This window comes from Austrofundulus limnaeus, unplaced genomic scaffold, assembly GCF_001266775.1.
Source record: "Austrofundulus limnaeus strain Quisiro unplaced genomic scaffold, Austrofundulus_limnaeus-1.0 Scaffold33, whole genome shotgun sequence".
Taxonomy (NCBI): Eukaryota; Metazoa; Chordata; class Actinopteri; order Cyprinodontiformes; family Rivulidae; genus Austrofundulus; species Austrofundulus limnaeus.
In genome coordinates, this window is record NW_013952435.1 from 665,921 (window position 1) to 681,243 (window position 15,323).

At 39.2% G+C, this 15,323-nt stretch overlaps 1 long non-coding RNA gene across 2 annotated transcripts in view; it reads right to left on the reverse strand.

Annotated features, from left to right (window-relative positions):
• LOC106515880 (uncharacterized) overlaps positions 1-15,323 on the reverse strand; it is a 123,034-nt gene that overhangs the window by 38,095 nt on the left and 69,616 nt on the right. The window contains exon 4 of one of the 2 annotated variants that reach the window (XR_001310046.1): positions 7,040-7,094. The exons of the other annotated variant lie outside the window; for it this stretch is intronic. This is a non-coding gene — a long non-coding RNA (uncharacterized LOC106515880). The remainder of the gene's footprint in view (positions 1-7,039; positions 7,095-15,323) is intronic. 2 annotated transcript variants of the gene reach the window in all.

A 15,323-nucleotide genomic window follows, 5' to 3' on the forward strand; every position in this document is an offset into this window, starting at 1 on the left:
GGGGGGTGGGGGGGCTGCTGACGGCCTGTCATGCCTAAAGTTTCGCTCAACGATCCAAGCTTCTCTTTATCTCAAGTTTCAAAGCTCATTCTAGATACTGAAGCCAGAAGTGTAAGAGTATCTTTTGAACACTTTTGTCGTCAATAGATAGTTTGAACTTTGAGGTTTTTCTTCCACACAGCCTCTAAAAAGCTAATAAAAACACATCTGTGGCCATTAAACCGATTTATGTTGGTAGAAGGATGCTAGAGAGGACATGGAGGTAGTTGGACTCAGAGGGAACGGCCAAAAGAAGACGACTTGAAGTAAACTTTTCAACCCTGCATCTGTCAGCGGTGCCGCTCGTGTTAACATCAGCGATCGTATCAACTCTGCGGCTATAAACAGCGTCGCGGATCGACTTTCATTCAGTTCTGTACAACTCGATGGTGTAATATTAGAACCCGTTCGGAAAGATGTTTGAGGGGAAAAAAAAAAMGCCGTGTCATTTCCTTAATTACACCTCCGTCCCCTGCAGCTCTCGCCTCTGAAAGCAGATAATAAAACCGTCCAGGACTCACTCTTATTCTGTATTTAAACAGAAGACCTTCTGCGTAGAAACGACAACACGCTAATTAAAAGGGATTTTCACAGATTGCTCCATAAATCATATCTTCACGCCCGATCTGAGTTTGTAATTTGTTCCCTTTAAAAACGACGTTCAGGGATGRGAAACTTCAGGGGTTTGTTGACATCCTCAGCTGGTTGGAAAACTGCTGACTCATGACTCTGAGAACCCGGTTTAGGTTTAGGCAGCGATAATGTTTCTGGGACTCCTTCAATAGAGACCACACTCCATAAATAACACAAGACAAATAGTGAACTGTAAGGAAAAACCTCATAAAAATTAACCTTTTGTGTGTGGAATATTTAAAAATAAACTATCTAAAGTCAATGAATTTCTTAGCATCTTACAATAAAGTTACACTGCATTTATAAATTTGAGACAAAGCATGTCTGTTTCCAATTTTTACTCTCTAAAGAAGCCACTAAAATCAGGAGCTTCATTAACAGATTTTAAAATTAAGGATTATTTTGAAGAAACTCATATCAGTGCTGAGGAAAAAACGTTGTTAAAGCAAGCTTACGCAGTATTGCAAGTTGCAGAATCTGTGCTCAGATTATGCGTTTTGAAAGACTCTCAGCTACTACTACACCAAATTTGAGCTTGATATCTGTAAAATTTACTGAATTATTTAATTTCGTTAAAGATGATTAGCTGTGGCAACGATCTTGKATTGGGTTTGCTTGAAAAGTTAGTTTGTTACAAATAAGGTCAGATAATCTGCCCTCTGGYTGAAGAGATATTTTGCTAACAGACAAATGAACATCTTTGTAACAAATTATTTCCACAACTTATCAGAGTAAAAAGAATCACCTGGAAAATGTTGGGTTAATATTTTTTTCTTTAAAAATTCTCCCGGTTATGTTCTTGAATATGTTTGGTTCCATTATTTTTTGTTAAAAAAAACACCTAAGACTAATTTTCCCCCTCGAGTCAGATGACAAAGCTCTTAAAGCCACTTTTTCTGGTTACAATATCTCTTTCATCAAACTCAGTTGAGTTCTGGTGATCTGAATCCCATGACTGTTCAGACAAAAAAGCCAAAATCTGACCGCTTTGTTATTTTAGCCGCTCATGTGATCGGTAAACTCAACACCAAAAGGTCCCTGACAGCCGCCCCCCCCTGTCCTCCACAGACCCACAGAGAAAGTCTGTAACGAGAGAAACAAAGGTCAGCGTAACGAGTCGTCAGATTTCCAACTCTCAGGACAAATCCTGAAAGAGAGGAGGAGGAAWAACAACAAGCGGTCTTTGTTTTTGCTTCAACAAGCCAGCGTTTGTCGTCTTCCTCTGAGCTGATCTCATCGCTGCAGCTCCTCCTCGGCGTGACCTCAGGGGCAGAGGGTTTTAAATAGATTCAAACAGAAGGTGTACGTCAATTAAAGCACAGAATTTCTCTCACCGTCACACCCAAACGTGTGCTTCTTGGGTGTGATATAAAAAAAAAAGAAAAAAAAAGGTGGTTAACAGTTACTTGAATGTGATCRTTTCAGCCCAGAAGGAAGATTTATTGGAGCTTCATAAAAGTAATAGATGATGTCATCAAAAGCAAGCTTGTTTGTTATTTAGCTAGAGGGACGTCGTAAATCAGCAGCTTTATCAYGATACGATATTATATCAGTTTGTTTGGATGATATCACAAAGTCTGTCCTGATTAGGCGGGTGGTGTGAAGGTAATGTGGTATACTCAGTATTCAACGGTTTTTAAAAATTATGACGATATATTAACCCTCTGGAGACTAGTCACAKGACCTATTTAAATCACYAACCAGAAACATACGCCTTCTTTGAGACCCTTTCCATTTGTGTCAAAAGTTCAAACTATACACCAGTGTTTGAACTGGCCAAATAAAATCGGAGTTATGATAAACAGTTCCTGCCACTTTTCTTCTGGACTTGATCATCCTGTTTGATGTGTGTTGCAGTAATCTCATCCTTCTCTAGAGCCGAAACAACATAAACCCCCAGACCTCCTTTCTGATCGAGGTTCAAAGTTATTTGACAAGTACCAAAAAAATCTACAGGAAGAAGAAAATAAAAAGACGCAAAAGGTGAATGAAGTTTGGCGGCTATAGAGATGATGAGAAAGTAACTCATGCTACAGACCATACATCTCCCATGCCCCGCCCCCTTTCCACAACTCTGCGATCTATATGATATCAATGTTTTTATTTTGCCTTGATGTAATTAAATCATATAATCAATATATAAATATGGATCGATGTAYTGTTACAAACCCAAGTCCCAACAATTCCCTGTTCTGGGCCAATTTTTTTTTCTCTCTCTACAAAAATTTCATAAACTTCGTAAGCTGGATGAGGTGGTGACYGCAATTATTTTATGAAGCTAAACGAAGACATAAAGAATAAACTGCACCAGTTTGGCTAGAGAAGGTGGTTAGCAATTTTACATATTCAGCTATTATCACAAACTCCAATCCGAGTCTGTTCGTAACCTTTTTTTTTAAACCTGCAATAAATAAACTTTCATAAAGTATTGAAGCCTTTTTCAAAAAATCCTACCTAAAAGTCTGCTGTTAGCAAAATATCGCCTGAGCGACTTGATGGATTTCACTGGAAACGTCGCAAAAATTGTTACCTTTTCTGATACCATTCTAAGATTTGTTGTGGTGGTAGTTGAGAGTCATCCCCAACATGATTAGACTGCCTGTTGGTGTGAGTGATCTTTGTTTGTTGGAGTCAACCACAGTTTTAAATATGCCTGTGTATTGGCAAGAATTTGGAAGAACACAAGTTACGATAAGCATCAAGATGAATTGCGAAACTGTAAGCAAGGCTAAACTTATATGTGGTAGTAGCTGAGCCTGATCCCAAACACTTTCAGAAAGAAACACGAATAAGAAAACTGAGCAAAAACAAACCAACATGTAAACATTCGATGGTCCAGGCTTGAAAGCAGCAATGATTCATTCACACACCGAAAGCATTCGACCTTTGATGGTGGATGTGATGTAACGCTCGTGATAGATGCGTCGGGCTTTGGCCTTAGGCTGCTCTGTATGTTCTACTCCCCGAAGGCCCGGCAGGTTRAACGGGCCAACGCAGCCCCACCATCAATACACGACCAAGCAGAGCTCTAGATCAACTCAACTGCCAGATTAATCTTCATCTTGTAAAGCAGCTGACAGGCCTTTTATTCAAACAGCAAACAAAACCGCTGCTTAGCTGCATGATAGCAGCGATAACGGGGGTGGGGGGTGGGCGCCGGATGTAAACTTGGCTTCCGTTGCTCCTAATAAGCACGTCTGCGCGCCGTCTTTACCTGAGATTAAAAATTCAAATGCAGCCTGATCAAAGTGGGATTACGGTGCTAAGCCTGTTGGAACAAAAGACGAGGTGGAAGATGAAAAGTGGGAAAAATCGCACACACGCCGTTCTGCAAAGCTTCTTAATGTGATTTAAACATGTTTTTTTTTAAAAAGAGGATGTTTTGGTGACCTCGTTACCATGCCGTGTCAGTTTTAATTTACATCACTCTTATTGTGAAAGCTGCAAAAAGATGGCATCTCATGCACAGTGTGAAACTGAAATGTCTTATAAGGGATTTAGCAAATATTTCTGTAAACATTTTCTTCTTTCCCTTCATTACAAAAAAAATTAGATGCCCTACAGGTGTCCTGTTTGACATGTGTGCCATCGTCACAATATAACTTAGCACAAAAAGTAAGGAAATTTGCTTTTAGAAAAACAGGTCAAAACATGAAAATAAAACTAAAACTRAAGTAWTACAGGCCAACCAGAACTGTGTAAACTGCGGCTCTAAATACGCAGACGTTGATTAGATATGAGGCACAGGTGTGTATATTACAAATCAGGATCAGGTGAGTGGGAGGAAGTAGAAGACAAATTGAGATAAGTTCTCCAAAATAAAACAGGAAGTAGAAAGGATTAAGGTGTAAACCTAAAACACAGCACAAAAAACTTCACGTTTTAAGAGATCATGTTCGCTTTTTGGTCTGTTTTAGTCAAACCTCGAAAATGACGATATGCACTATCCCTCAGACAACCTGTTGAGAATGACTCTCAGCTACTACCACACCAAATTTCAGTTCAATTTTTTTTTTTAGAAAATTGGCTCAGTTGTAACCATTGTTGTGTTTGTGATGATCATCTAGTTCAGAGGTTCTCAAACTGCGAGCTGTGTCTTGGGGGTCCTCAAAAATATTCAATAAACTGTTAAAGTTGGTTTTATTTTTGAAAAATGCATATGGGGAATAATGCACTAGTAAAACAAGCATACTAAACCAAACAAAATAATAATAATTTTACCATGGCATTTAGAGGTTAAAATAACAGAAAATTATTTTCCACTAACAACATGGGATTTATGAGGGGGTCCCTGGAAATTTTTCACCCTTGTATGGGGTCCCAGTCCCAATAAGTTTGAGAACACTTGATCTAGCTCAGTGTTTCCCAAAGTTGGGGTCGGGACCCAAAGTGGGGTCCCGAAACATCAAAGTGGGGTCCTGAAAACATTTTCTGAATTAATTACATTTTTGCCTTGGTTGTTACAAATGAGTGAGGTTAGTGTATTTAAAACGGATAAATGTAGTATAAAAAATATTGTTACTGTGTTTAGTTGACCTGATACAAATGTTTATCATCCAAACATAGCTGGGGGCTCAGGTCTCTACTGTTATTTTGTGGGTCAAAAGTAGAAAAGTTTGGGAACCACTGCACTTTGGTTCCCAAAGTTGGRCTTGGGACCCAATTATGGGTCATGAAGCACCTTGGATAATCTCCAGAAATCAATTTAAAAGGGTAATAAAATAATTGCTGATGTAATATTTTCCCTATAATTATTACAAAAACACAAAATAAGTAATAATAAGTATTTATATGTGTGTACAAGCTGTTTAGACTGTCAAACTCCTGTGTTTTTAGGGTTATAAACGGAGTTCGTGTACTCAGACCAGTAATATTTGGGGTCACAAGTTTTTGCCATGGATATTTTGTGAGTCAGAAGATAAAAAGTTTGGGAACCACTGATCTAGCTGACATTCATCTTGAATCCAATTAACTCCAAAAGTTAATGAGTTGTAAACTTTTGTCTCATAATTACTTACTGCAAGTTTCATTAAAATTTGTGGAGTGGCTTATGAGATATTTTGGTAGCAGGCCTATGCAACAAGCACCAAATAAAAGCCAATTTTCTCCTTGGAATGAAAACAAAGGCACAAATATTCTCTCTCAAGTCAATTTTGGGTGCTAATTTTAGATTTGTAGCACCTTGTTTCCCCCCTAGCAGCTGTAATGAAGTTGTCTCTCCTCCGTCTACCTGTCATAAGATCCCCGAGGCTTTCCCATCTCCGAGTACCCACAGCCCATCTCAATCTGTCACTTCTGACCGGCCCACAGTGACACCAAAGAGCCCAGAAAGTAGGACACACAGAACCCGTGGCGCGTACACACGAGAACAAGAACAAAAAAAAAAGAGACACACAAACATGTCATAAATTGTGCCAAAAAATATTCCTAATTTAGTTAATATCTGCTGTTATCTGTGGACAGTCAGCTTATAAAWGGGACTCTTCAAAGCTCCTGCTCCCTCGTAGCATCTCGGGCTAAAATTGATACTGATTTAATTAGAACTTCTTGCCTGAGATCCACAGAGCCTCGACATCAAAGTGCTGCTCTGAATAACGATGAAGCCCTTCATGCCTCAGGTACAGCCTGAATCTCTGATTGCAATCGGCACATTTTACTGCTATCACGCTGACATAACAAATTTTTGTGTTAAATCTTTATGCTGGAGCTCCAGAAGCCCGGCGCTTACAGCACTCCTAAAGCTAACTGACATTAGCAAACATAAAAATTACTATAACTGTCTGTTTTACAGATACTGAGSTAAGGTTTGACAAAGTAGCAGGGAAAAGTCATTTCCAACACATCGCAAGAGATTGCTTGTTTTTTTTTTATAACCTTTTAGCTACAGTTTTGCTAATTTTGACTAGTTAACTCATTTTTACATCTAGCTAGCTTGTTTACCACTTTTAGCATTTACCTAATGATTTTCACATTTTATTAAATATTTTACTACTTTTAGCTTTTAGACCTTTTTGAATATTTAATTGTAGCTTGTTTTACTATTTAATTTTACCTTGTTTTACTTCTTTTAGCTAGCATGCTGAGCTACTGAGTTTACTGTTTTTCTATTAAAAAGATTTGATCTGGCTTTTAAAAAAAATGAACAAAATGTGTTTCTCTTTTAACGTAACAATGAATGGTTTAAATGGGGGATATTTTGTATTTTAAATCACAGTTGGAAACCCAAGCTAATGATGCTAATAGCTGTTAGCATCAGCTATAACACCAACTAGTATTTTCAAAACTAAAATCAGTCCAATTAAATTTTAATAAGTTAGCAAAATCTGTCAGGTTAAACTTTTTWTACAGATTGTTTTTAGCATCTTACCTTTACTTGTAGCATCTTAAAGCAGAGGTTCATTCAGGTCTGGTTTGGTCAACTTCTGAAACAAAATGGCGGAGAGTTTTTGTGATGTCATGAGTCGTTGGGAAACGCCCACTGGATGGATGATCAGTCTTGACAGGAGACAACAGGAAAATTAACACTTTTCCCCCTTGTTCACCAAATGTTTTGCCTGTCAGGGTAGTGAGGGGGTCATGTGACTGAAAAAAAAGACCATATAAACTTTTTTTTGCCTAAATATTTGGTGAAACTAACCTAACGYAGAACCAAACGGTTTCAGCCCAGAGGATTTTAGTGTTTAGCAGTGGTGGGCACAGCTAAACAAAGTTAGTTTCTAATAATCTACTAACTAAAAATATAGGTTTGCTAATGCTAAACATGTAAAATAAATTTGCGGAAGCTAATTTTAGACAAGTTAAAATTAGGAGAAGCTAAGAGCAGCTGATCTCTACAACGATAGTCAGTCTGTGTCAAATGTCTTTGTCTCCTTTTAAGTAAAGACTGGTGAGACACAAACTAGTTGCTAGTTGTTGTTTTTTTTAGCATATAGTGGACTTAAAGCTGGCAAAACCTAATTTAGTGGAAGCTAATTTGTCTGCTAATGGTTTTCAAAGTTAATGAAAAGCTAATCTGCTAAAAAAAAGTTACCATTATCTGTTAGCTGATTAGCAGAGCCATGCCCACCCCTGGTGTTTAATGTGGGCGATATACATTTCTTTGTATAAAAACTGATTTTCGATCTGCCAAACGTGTTTATGTCCTCGTTTCTTCGGAGGTACGAGGGTTTTTCAGAGGCAGAGCTGAGTGATTCTCTCAGACAGTCGAGGTTCAAAGCGTCTGTCTGCAGAGGGAAAAGAGTCTAATTTTAACTCGGAGACAGAGGGGCTCGTGAAACCGCTCTCTGCCTGACTACAGCTCAATTATTCATCAAGTCTCTCAGCTCGAAAGCTCGACACGTTACTCACGCACACACCATCCTCTTTCACATGCTGTTTCATTCAGACACAAAGTCAGCCATCTTCAAAAAAGCACATCCTCGTATTAAGCCAAACAGTGATTCTGAGTGGAGATGAGTGGAAAAAAATCACACAAATAGACTTTTAGGGGCTCGAAATACAAACAAAACAGTTTATTAATGAGAACTTTTATTGAGAAATTATAAATAAAACACAAGTACAATGATATCAAACCAAATTAACTATAAATATGAGCAAGTGTTTGTTTTTAACCCGGCTAGTGTTAAAGATCAACTTAAAGTTTGGGGTAGTAGTAGCCGAGAGTCATCGCTACAAAAACTCAACATTTTTGTTAACAGAGCATCATTTATTGTGGTTGAGGGTTGAGATAAAGTTAAAAAGCTTCGTAGGTTTCCCCTCCGTGACAGCTCGAAGCTAATTGTTTTCTCAGCTCGTCAGAAAACAAACACAGAGTTCAGAACTTGGACCGGCCGCCTGCTGATGACTCAGGTTTTGTTTTGAAGGAGCTGCGGGAGGCGTCATCTCCAACAGATGACCGGTCCTCGTGARGAACCGAGCTGTGGCCGGTCGTCTTTGACTTGTCGAAATTACTCACTCCGAAACTTTCTGTAAACAGTTATTTGCCCGACTCGATGACAGGAAGCAAACATAAAACTGCTGGACTCTAAACGGTACCGGGTGGCTCTTGGGTTTGCAGAGGGACCTCGGGGAATCTGTGAGAGGATTTGTTGCCTGCTGGGATAACGACGCCCCTTTAAGACCCACCCAGACAACCTCACAAGCTGATGCTGAGGTTGTTTTTTTTTTGTGTGTGTGTGTTGACTAGAGACCGTGTGGTAAACACAGATAAACAGATCTGCCTGTCTGATGGACGGCGTGAAAATACAGTAACTTTCATTTTAAGAGCCAACGTCAAACCCGCTGAGAGCTAAAGAGGATTAGCGTCTCTCTCTCTCTCTCTCTCTCCCCCTTTTTCTCGCCACGCCGGGAACATTTTATTTTTGTCGCAGCGACAGACAACAGAGGAGAAAACACGACGCACCCTCAAACATTTTCCCCACAAAAAAAAAAATAAATAAAAAACAGTCTCCTCTGCCAGAAAATGCAACACTCCTAAATTTTCCGGTGTGCTTTGAATCAATATGGACGTCCCGGCTGAATTTAGCCGGCGCTCAATCTGTCTGTGACAWGCAGCGGRTGCTGTACATCATTTAGAGAGGGARATAGTGCGAGCTAAAGACAGTCAGGTGTGGTGCTGTTTGGAGATAAGGCTGTAGAAGCTAACTATAGCATCTGTCTGTAGACTAAAATAAAAAGAGGTGTGATTGGTGAGGCTTGGGTACACAGAGATGGAAGTGATGTCTTATCCTTTGTGGAAACATCAGCTGTAGGCAGAAGGTACAAAGCTAAAAAAAATCACATCTGTTCAGCCATTTTCTGACAAATAGTGATTATCAGAGCTGATCACAGGTGAACAGTTTGGTGTAGTGAGACTGACTGGATTAGGATTTTTCAATTTATAGGCTGGCTTTGTATATTTAGCTAGYCWTTTGCTACTTTTAGAGTTTAGCTCGTATTTTGATTCTTGTAGCTGCRTCTGTCATCTTTTAGTTAGATTTTTGTCACTGTTGGCTTTAAGCTAACCTTTAAAGATACTTTTTAAATTTTAGCTGTTTTAATTTTTGTGCAACTATTATCTTTTACAAGTGTAAAAGTACAAGTGTACTCTTTTTGGCTTCTATCTAGTGTTTTGCTTTTTTAGTTTTAAGCTAAAGTTTTGCTCATTTTGCTTTGAGCTTGTGTAGTTTACCTTTTATCAAGTTTGTTGCTCCTTTTAGCTTCTAGCTAATATTCTGCTTCTTTAAGTTTAGGGATAATGATTTTTCATTTTATAGCTTCTAGCTAGTGTTCTGCTAWCTTTTATACCCTTTAGCTTTTAGTTAGTGTTCTGMTTCTTTTAGCTTTAAGCTAATGTTTTCCTCCTTTTATAGCTTCTAGCTAGTGTTCTGCTTGTATATTGTTTATCTAGTGTTTTGCTTATTGTATTTGTTAGCTAATATTTTGCTCATTTTAGCCCGTAGCTAGTGATCTGTTATATTTTTAGCTTTAGGCTAATATTTTGCTCATGCAGCTTTTGCTAGTGTTTTGATTCTTTTAGCTTTAAACTATTGTTTCCCTCCATTTATAGCTTCAAGCTAGTKTTCTGTTCTTTTAGCTTTCAGCTGTTTTGCTTCTTTTATAGCTTCTAGCTAGTGTTCTGCTTGTATATTGTTTATCTAGTGTTTTGCTTATTGTATTTGTTAGCTAATRTTTTGCTCRTTTTAGCCYGTAGCTAGTGATCTGTTATATTTTTAGCTTTAAGCTAACATTTTGCTTCTTTAATCTGGTTATTGTTGATTCTTTCAGCTGTAATAACTCAGTTTCAGCTTCCTTCACAGTAAATATGCAGAAAATAAAGCTATTTTTTTATTCCTCTTGTGTGCAGCTACCTCCAGAAAAACAACAACAAATAAGTCATCCTCATCTGAAATCGTACAAATGACAAAATCCCTCCACCGTGTTACCCAGGGGCCAAACCGAGTATTAAACTGTTCACACAGCAGCTTTCACAACATTACCACCACACGGTGCAAAGACGGGACATCAGTGGTGTGAATGCACTTTACAAATCCACCCTGACAAAGCAAAATCAGCCGGAACTTCTTTGGCAGATAAGCGTAACCTTTTTCACACCACAAAGCGTAGCGTCACACAGTGTTGAATTAGTGATAAAAATGYGGAACTGTTAACATTTAACATGATCAACCAGGATGTGGTGACGGGACTAGCCCCCTGTTTTCTCTCGCTGCGGGAAGATGGCGTCACGGTGGTAAAGGGACGGACCTCAGGACACTTCAACGTCTCCTGGCTGCGTTAAAGTAAACATCACAACCCTGCTTCTCTCGGCTCTGAACCCTTATCAACCACAGACTGAGCCAATCAGAGCCACCTCCATCTCTGGTCCTGATAAGAAAATGTCATCTCAGAGGTTTTTAAACCATTCAGCCTTGCAGATATTAATGTTTTATGTTCATTCAAAAATTTAAACCAGCACAAGTTTGATTTCCCTGTGTGTACTTGTAGTTTGACTTCTCTGTGTGTACTCGTAGTTTGACTTCCCTGTGTGTACTTGTAGTTTGACTTCCCTGTGTGTACTTGTAGTTTGACTTCCCTGTGTGTACTCGTAGTTTGACTTCTCTGCGTGTACTCGTAGTTTGACTTCCCTGNACTTGTAGTTTGACTTCCCTGTGTGTACTCGTAGTTTGACTTCTCTGCGTGTACTCGTAGTTTGACTTCCCTGTGTGTACTTGTAGTTTGACTTCTCTGTGTGTACTTGTAGTTTGACTTCTCTGTGTGTACTCGTAGTTTGACTTCCCTGTGTGTACTCGTAGTTTGACTTCCCTGTGTGTACTCGTAGTTTGGGGGAAGAAAAAAGAAAGAAAAGTTCTGTGAAGATGAACACACGTCTTGGCAAATTAAATGTTTGGCTGCAGGCGACGAAGGCAAGAAACTTTTTTCTTCTCTTTTTGCTGGGTGAAAATAAGCAAACCCCAAAGACACGGCGTTAATTATTCACCCTTCCTGCACCAGTCTGACATTCTGATTATGACCGGAGGTGCTTACAGGGTGTCGGGTCGGGTTGACGGGGGGTTTTAAACTCTAATATGCTTGCTGCCAAGAAAACTCGGGCTTGTCTGATGCGTAAGCCGCCCTGCGGGGCATTAAAATGAGCGGTAATAACCCATACGGTTAAAAAAAAAGCAGCTTGGAAGAGAACAAAAAAAGAAAACAAACAAGGAAAATACCAGGGTAGCGTTTCGCAATTGACATTGATGGCTATTTTGTTTCTCTGCCTAAAATAAGCAGAGCCGGTTTTCGATATTAGGTAAGAGTGGAAACAGGTATCAGCTGACAGAATGATTCTGTGAAAGTTGAAAAGAAGGGTGTTGGCTTGTTATTTATTTGATTACAGGTGAGTCTTTGCCAAAGAAAGAAACTTGAAACTCTCTAGGGTTGAACTTGGAAAGCTTGGTGACTGTAAGGTGGATTTTCAGGCCAATCGAACGTGGATCTCTTTGTTAAGTCGGCGCGTGACCTAAAAACGAGTCACCTYGCCGGAGCGATGGGGGTCTGCGTCTCTTTGGCCGGTTTGAAYTGGAGCTGAATTATTGATGCAAGTTATTTACAGCAGGCGATGAGCTTATCAACCGCGGCGGTGCTTCCTCACCGAGTTGGACTGCGGCGTCAGGAGTCGGCCCGGAGAGGAGCTGCGATGTGAAAACTGGCATGTTGACGCTTTCAGGCCACCGACATGCAGTTCACAAGGTGCCCCGGAGGAGTGTCACAACGAATTCCTCTCACCGAACGGAGCGTGTTCCTGTCACACTCCAGGTTGTTGCAGTCAGGCGACATTCCTCTCCTCACTATCTGCTCCCATCATGCTTGAATGCTGTTTTTATCTGCATCGGTAATTTTTAAACTTTATCTGAACTCCACGTTCGGTTTTATGAGTTTTGCCAAACTGCAACGACGGCGGCTACTGCGGATCGGTTAAATTCTTATTGTAAAGGCAAAAACGTAAGAGTTATCCAGMTAAAGAAACCAGCAGATTGTATCAAAACATCACTTTGTCACTGTTTTCCATCCTGAGCAGCATGGAGGCGACAGTGGAAAGGAACGACTCCCATTGAACAGGAAGAAACCTCCAGCAGAACCAGTGCCTCGAGGCTGGTCAAGGTGTGTTTCCTATGGAAATGAAAACAATTAGAAAGAAAGAAACTTGAAAGATGGTAGAAATAATTAAAAATAATGATAGAAATAAATTAAAAATGCAAACACTGAGAGCAGAAAAAGTAAAAACAGCAGCAGAGTGAGGAAATGTGGTTAGTTTGTCCTCCAGCAGTCTAAGCCTAAAGCAGCAGAACTAAGGGAAACCCAAAGAAACCCAAARCAACCCTGACTATAGGATTTATTCAGTGGTGGGCAGCACTAATCTAAACATTAGTTCCACTAGCCCAGGGGTCTGCAACCTGAGGCTCTGGGGCCACATGTGGCTCTTTGGTCCCTCTGCAGTGGCTCTTTGAAAATGTGACCAAACATAACATTTTTTTTGGTTTTTATACTCACAACACTAATAAATTTTATGCAAATATGTAATCAATACTACTAATACAAAAATACTATTACAAAAAGTAAAATATGTTAGCTTATGCTAGCCTGTTTTCTAACTAAATAATCCAAATTGTTCCTATAATCTTTCTTTCAAATCCATCAGGGTTATCTTTAAACACCTTTAGGAATATATATTAAGAATTAGGGGAAAAAACATGTCTGACTAGTTCAGCTGCACTAGTTTTTATGAAATTCTGTACAAACTATAGTCAGTATTGTTCTTGTGCATGAATGTTTTTTCCTTCAGTCTTGAAGTGTAAAAATAATAATAAATAATAAAAATCACAAAATATTTTTTTAGGTTTATGTCACCTCCACTGGCCATAAAGGTTCACGAAAAGGCCTTGAAAAGGCCCACGGACCACTAGTTGCTAATCACAGTTGTAGCTTATTTTGCGGCTCTGGGCACATTTCATTAGCGAGCCGAGGAGCAGAAATGGCTCTTTTGATTGTAAAGGTTGCAGACCCCTGCACTGAGCCTAAAGCACTAACTCAAATATTTAGGTCCCCTWATTCCAAAACACTAACGCACTGAAAATTTTAGCAAAAGCTAATTCTAAAGCACTAAAATAATCAAGTCAACCTATAGAACATTCTTCAACAGACAACATGTGYCACATACTGCCATGTTGCTCATGGTTGACATTTCACAGCCTTTTGTGAGTTCACACRGTTTAGGGAGGTGATTAAATAATCCATACTTACAAATTTTAAGCATATATTATTTTGGATTAAAATTATAAATAAAATATTGCTGGGACTAGGGGTGTCACCCGGTGATGTAGCTCCAATGCCTTAATGCTAGGTAGGCACAAAGAATTGTGGGAATTGTCTCTTAYTGGCTATAAACTAAAACTGTGAGTCAGGAGTACTGTCAATAAAAGTATACAACTTCTGTGAGAAATAGGGTTGGGCGATATTGGCAAAAAAATTAATCAYGATTAATTGTGGTATTTAGCCTATAACGATTAATTTGACGATTAATCCCCTGGAGTCCCTGGACACCCTTATGTCCTAGTCACATGACCAATTTAGTGGGAAATATTTGCTCTTCATAAAAATCTGTTCCAAATTATCAAAATTACAGACTTCAGGCTATCCATCAAATTTTAAATTGTGTTGATAGATAAATAAATTACAGGCTTTTTTAAAAATGTTCGTCATATTTGAAGTGGAGAGGAGCATCGAGCAGACCAACCAGGGAAATATCCAGTCAATCTGCCTGCTGGCATTAATCTTATTAATTGTCAAGTGCCAAAAAATAATCGATTAATGTTTTTCTGATGATTAATTGCACAYGATACGATTATGCCCAACCCTAGTGAGAAACTGAATCCAACCCAAGAAGGTTTGCTGTCTTTAGACAATATTTACTGTGTAGAATACTGTCAATATGTCACCTAATGAATAAGTGACACATATGAATAAAATAAGAGACAGCTTTCACCGTCAGCTGTTAGCAATAATGTTAATTAATGACTTTTAAAGCTTGAGTTAGTGTTTCTAAATTTAGCACATGAATTTAGCAAGTGCTAATCCACTAATATTTAAAAAAAATAGCAAAAGCCCTAAAGCACTAATCAGGAAGTTAGTTCCACTATTAGTGCTTTAGTGCAACTGTACCCACCACTGGATTTATTAAAAAATGAATCTTAACTTAGTTTTAAAAGTAGACAAAGTGAAAGAAAGTTCGTTGCACAGGAGAGCCTGAAAATTTCTACTTATAAAAACTYTAGGAACCACGAGTAAACCTGCAGGAAAAATATGGAGCAATAAGGTATTTATTATAAAAGCGGTTATGGAGCAGTTTTGGTAAAAGTTGGGGGTTAAAGAGAGAGTCCTGGTCCAAAACAACGACACAGTTTCAGCTCAGTGTGTCGAGAACAAAGAGGAACTCGTCACGAGGCAGTTCATGAGTCAAACAACCGCCCCACATTAACTGAGCCCCCCCACCGGCGTGGCTCTGACTGGTGTGACAGCGCTGTTAGAGCAACGCTTGTCATGTTGCGGTTTCCTAACCCCGCCCCTCTTAACCTCCAACAGCCTCTGCACCCACATGGCTGCACACGGCACATGGTTTC